Source organism: Schistocerca piceifrons, chromosome 4 (assembly GCF_021461385.2).
Source record: "Schistocerca piceifrons isolate TAMUIC-IGC-003096 chromosome 4, iqSchPice1.1, whole genome shotgun sequence".
NCBI classification, from domain to species: domain Eukaryota; kingdom Metazoa; phylum Arthropoda; class Insecta; order Orthoptera; family Acrididae; genus Schistocerca; species Schistocerca piceifrons.
Window position 1 is genome coordinate 265,814,275 of NC_060141.1, and position 6,032 is coordinate 265,820,306.

The 6,032-nt window shown below is 42.0% G+C and overlaps 1 pseudogene; it reads right to left on the reverse strand.

The window, feature by feature from the left end:
- Nucleotides 1-3,921: 3,921 nt before the first annotated feature.
- LOC124796700 lies at nucleotides 3,922-4,038 on the reverse strand (annotated as a pseudogene).
- Between the last annotated feature and the right edge of the window lie 1,994 nt (nucleotides 4,039-6,032).

Below are 6,032 nucleotides of genomic sequence, written 5' to 3' on the forward strand. Positions count from 1 at the left end.
AAACAACCACAACCATCGAAGGGGTTTGTTCATTTTCTCTGCTGCCTATCTGCGCCCAGGATAGGTAAAATGGAATTACCAAGGAACGACTTTGGGGGGGGGGGGGGGTGCTGTGCTGCTACAGAGTCCTCTGGGGCATGTTCTCGTTGACTGGTCCACATTCGTACATGCTGTGATGGAGAGAGGTAAACGCTACGAATACAATAGCTAGCTTTTTGACTATGAACAATGTAAATACTCATGCAGAAAAAGTGTCCAACTTGGCTCGAAGACATTAAGAAAAATAAACCGTGAATAAAAGGACTCTGCGGACCGCCGGGACAAATATGGACGAACTGTAGATCCAGACTGATCATAACTAACTGGCGTCAGAGACGTACCGTAATTTGAAACATAGATTGGCAAGCAGGCGTGGATGTGCGTACGGGCATCCTCTCCATCTTGGATGGAAAAGGGGACAGCAATGGAAGAAAATTAGTTGACAGTTGATTCCCCTTCTATTGTAATCAGTTATATAATGTAGGAAAGAAGCTGTCTGTGGAAGTTAACAACACTCACAGAACGCAATGTTTTCAAAACATTTGTAGAGTAGGTTGGCTGTTTAGTTGTAGCAATACCAGTTTTGTGTTTTGATTACGTTTCTTGGTAGCCGTTAATAAAAAAGGTACGAGAGACAGTGGTTTGTAGTTATAGAAATCCGCCTTCCTGTGGCAAGGAAATGAATAAAATTGTTAAGTAATCACTGCATGAAGATAAGTAAATGAATAAAATTATGTTAATGTTCAGTGTTCATTTATAGTTACTACTTAATGGCTCTTAATAAATGGATGTAAAAAATGTACAGATAAACAGTTCGCAGAGTTGGAAAAAATAGACATTTTCACGAAACTCTGTCCGCAAACGGAAAGGGAAGGAAGATGAATACATAGCACACCAAAAGGTGCGCACAGTACCCTACTCAATATGCCCATTGACGGAAGTGGGAAGCCACACTATGAACTTATTAACCGAACTCTACCAAATTGATAGTCCCGTACTTTCATGCTAGTGAGTTACTTTGGTTATAGTTTCATTCCAATGCGAACTTATTGTCAGTAATTTCAATAACTAAAAGAAAGTCATTCCTACACATTAAGAATGATGTGAATACCTTATGACTATTTTGTGTATCTAATGTTATGGTCGAACTTTTCAGATGGAGATCGCAGTAGAGAATGGCTGGAGGCCGTCCACATGTAGCTTATCGTCATGTTTCGACTTCGAGGAAGGTCGAATCAGTGGCATGGGGGATATGGGAGGATCATAGTGACATATCGCATAATGCGCTGTCTGCAGAATGAGTTGCGACGAGATGGACTGAGAACAACAGTGTGACAAGAAGAACAGCCCCGGGTCCTTTAAGCAGGACTGACAATGTGAAGATCACAAGATCGATCGACTAGCTCTGACGAACAGAAAGATAACAGCAGTAGATAGACTGAGGGTGATCTCGTGGAACAAAGGACGCCAACAGTAGACGGCATTTTCCGAGAAACATTCCAACAAATCAGTCTATTATCTGCTTCTCCTGTACGATACAAAGTCAAAGAACGATTCCACTGTGTCAGCGAAAGGTTTTCAAGACCGCAATCGTAACTGTTTGATATGTTGCACACAGTTTCACATGTTCAGCAGTATTATATGTCCCAACTACATTATGTTTACATGTTTATCTGGTGATGCAGTATTTTGCAGTGGGGCATTCCATGCAGTTCATCTATACACAACTGCAGCACCCTGCACCAAATTGCACACAGTTGACATAGCAGATAGTAGGGGTGTCACGAGAGAATGTAATGGACTACCATGACAGTGAACTGTATACGGTACATCCTCAAACTAAAGTAGCACGATTTAGCCCTTGTACGCAGACACCTTTCGTGAAGACGTCCAGTGAGTTAATTGTCAGAAATAATATGTATCACTTGTTCCCAAAGGATTTCTATACAATTTCTGATGAATGTCGGTGTGATTCATTGGACAACTTGTTGCATTGGAAATCTTTTGCTGGCTAAGATTGCGGTGACTATGACAGAGACATCCTCTATTACGATTTATACTACATTCCACATGGAAGCTTAAGATTGCCGATTGATCATGTATTTAGAAGAGTTATTTCTACAGCGTTTTCCTTCTGAGGTGTCTGACATTGAATATTTACACACAAATCACGAAAATTACAGATGTAGACTAACACCCAATAGCTTTCCAGATGCATGCAGGTAAGATGAATTGGATGGCTAAGACATCTATGCAAGTGATTCTCAAATAACTATAGCACAATTGAGCCTTATGCCGCCGACAATTATAAGTGTGCCTGTGCAGGAAAATGCGCTATAATACTTCATAATGATATGTGGTTGGTGTAGTGCAGCTAGTAGTGTACTAGTAGTATATTCATTTCACACGTGCAAACAGAACGTGTCGAGGCAAATTCAGTACGGTAGCTCAAAAATGGTTCAAATGGCTCTGAGCACTATGGGACTTAACATCTACGGTCATCAGTCCTCTAGAACTTAGAACTACTTAAACCTAACTAACCTAAGGACATCACACACATATATGCCCAAGGCAGGATTCGAACCTGCGACCGTAGCGGTCACACGGTTCCAAACTGAAGCGCTTAGAACCGCACTGCCACACCGGCCGGCTACGGTAGCAGGTGTCTGTTCGACAGTACACATACCCCATATAGATATAGTATATCTGTAAGCATGACTGCCTTGATAACTTCGGTGGGATGCACAACAGGGTCTAAGTCTCTTGCGGGAATACAGGACTCGCAGCGAGAAAGTAGGTGAATGGATAGTTGATGCTACTTCCTTGTGACAAGTTGAGAATTTGAATTGGACGGGAATCGTGTCCTGATGCCCAACGCAGTTAACACAACCACTCGCTTTAACTGGGAGATATTGGTTCAAGTCCACGTCTGGCACACTTTCACCAGGCAATTATTCTGATTCCTGACTGCAGTTGGTTCTGCCTTTCCTTCGAAATTTCTTACTTTAGATTCAAATAAGTTCGTAACTAACTGTAGTAACAGTAGTAGTAGTGGTAGCGGTAGAAGAATATTCTCAACTACCTGTACCACATCGACCACACACTTTTTTAGTGGATGACAGAAAGTACGGATAGTGCTGGTAGAATCCCACTAATTCCTGTTAATAACTCCGAATAACTAAGTTATAAAACGAAACAAATCTGTTTATGTGCAAGCTGGTTGCAAGTATACCTAAAGCCATAGAGAAAATTCTTTGAGAAGTTTCATAAAGATTTTCACACTAATGCATTTCCCACAACTCATCTATACATCTATACCATTACAGTGAACTACATACACCCTCACATTAATGTAGCATGATTCAAGACTTGTGCCACAGACACAGTGACGTGTTCAATACAGTCAATACATACTTGTGACGCCGGCCGCAGTGGCCGTGCGGTTCTGGGCACTTCAGTCCGGAGCCGCGTGACTGCTACGGTAGCAGGTTCGAATACTGCCTCGGGCATGGATGTGTGTAATGTCACTAGGTTAATTAGGTTTAAGTAGTTCTAAGTTCTAGGGGACTGATGACCTCAGATGTTGAGTCCCATAGTGCTCAGAGCCATTTGAACCATACTTGTGACGAATTTTATTACCATCCCAATGTCACTGCAATGGTATAGTATAGGTTTACATAGCACTCCGTCTTCAGGCCACAAGTGGCCCATCGCGACCATCCGACCGCCGTGTGATCCTCAGCTGAGGATGCGGATAGGAGGCGCGTGTGGTCAGTACACTGCTCTCCCGGTAGTTACGATGGTTTTCTTTGACCGGAGCCATTACCATTTGGTCGAGTAGCTCTTCAGTTGGCATCACGAGGCTGAGTGCACTCCGAAAAATGGCAACAGCGCATGGTGCCCGCATGGTCACCCATCCAAGTGCCGGCCATGCCCGACAGCGCTTAACTTCGGTGATCTGATGGGAACCAGCGTATCCACTGCGGCAAGGCCGTTGCTATAGGTTTACATAGACACCTCTTAAAAACAGGCTCAAACTCCAATATTATATTTAAGAAAAATTGTAACAAAATGCTTCAATTTTATAGCAAAACTGTAACAAATTGCGTCCCAAACTTTAAGAAATTGCCCCGAAACTTTAAACATGACTAATTGACCTTAATGCAGTCTGCATCGTGAAAATCCAAGATAACGATTCTCAGGGTACTGGCACGGTCTGCTTGGCTCCAAGTCCAGAATCCTAGGTGGCAGCCCAAGATGGCGATCCAAGATGGTAAACCATGACATCATCAGTGATGTCAAAATTCAAGATGGCAGGTCAGGGTACATGGTTAGAGGCTGCTATGCTACCAATCCACAATAGTTGTTCCAATTCCTGTAACGGTGTGCTCGTCTACCTCCACCATTCGTCCTCTGTGTTCAGGCCTGCAAGCTGTCAAGTGCACCCTCCAGTTGTGCTCTGTATACCATAGTGAAAGATTGATTAACATGAAGCAACATCTGTGATCTACCACCTCCAGACTGAAAAAAAACTGACTCACACAAGTGATTGTACGTATTAAATCATGCCTCTCTCGCAATGTTTATTATTATTATTACTATTACTATTCATTGTGTCCGTCGGAGGTTCGAGACCTCCCTCGGGCAGGGGTGTGTGTGTTTTCCTTAGCGTAAGTTAGTTTAAGTTAGAGTAAGTAGTGTGCAAGCCTAGGGACCGATGACCTCAGCAGTTTGGTCCCATAGAACTTACCACAAATTTCCAAATATTCATTGTGTGTTTGTGTTTGCACAGTTTTCATTTATTTTTCCCTCAATACAACAGGTCCCCAACATAACTAATGCAGTGCCTGATACATCTTAGCAGTAGCTAAAATCATTTTAGTATGCAGACAGACACCATGATGCAGCATCTAATATATCAGAGCAGGATACAGAATTGTTTCCAGACTTTGAGTTTTCAATATATCCAAAGTATGCATCGGTCATCGAACCACCACCATTGCACAGTGCACCTGATGCAATTCAGCAAAAATGTCAAACTGAGCAAGGAGAATTGTTTCCAGACTTTGTGTTTCCTCTATCAGCAACGTCATTTTAAATCTATGTGAATTCTGAATTTCTCCATTTTTCAATATCGATTAAAGCATATGTGTGATGCTTCCATTTGAAAATTTCTGTTCCATTTTAACTCAGGTTGCTTGAGGAGAGGGGAAGACATGGAAAACTACTTAAAGGAGCAATAGGGGAATTAGATAACGATAACCCTTTATTACAGAAAGGAACAGTAAAACAACGGAGGGGAAGAGGCGCAGCAGAGTCGTTTGCTGCACTAAAACACTTTTAGTCTACTTACTAACATCAGTTGAAATCTGGACAGAGGTTACAGGAAGAGTGTCACCGCAAACTGTCGAGAACAGATTGCTGGAAGCTGGGTTGAGATTTAGATGTTGCCCACTGGTATCATACAATAGACAACAGACTTCCATGGTGTAGAGCCAGTGTCAAATGGAAATTTGAGTGGCATTCTCTTGTGTTCAAGCGATGAGCGTTGCTTCTGTTTATTGCGGTCATATCAACGCCATTACGTCCGTAAACAACCTGGTGAATGATTACAGGAAGCTGCGATGTTTGAGACCCATACCTCTGTAACCCTTGCGCGAGAAGCTATTGGATTCGACAACGCAACTGATTTTTTAAAAAGAATCATTATTCAGTCGGTAATTTATTTGTCCAAGTAGCATTTTACAAGGATCTACCACGTAAATACAAGGAAAACGTAAGTCATATATGCAGACATATGTAGTTTACAATACCAAAACACAAAGCAGAAAGACAAGCAATTTCATGATTGCAGAGGTATGTTGTCCTCTTAACAATTTTTGATTGCTTGGCTTTTTCTGTTTCTGCACACACAGCTGTATCACTTGCATGAAACAGCTATAATAATTTAAGAGAATCTTCAGTAGTCTTTGCTTTCTCATTGTGTTGATTAC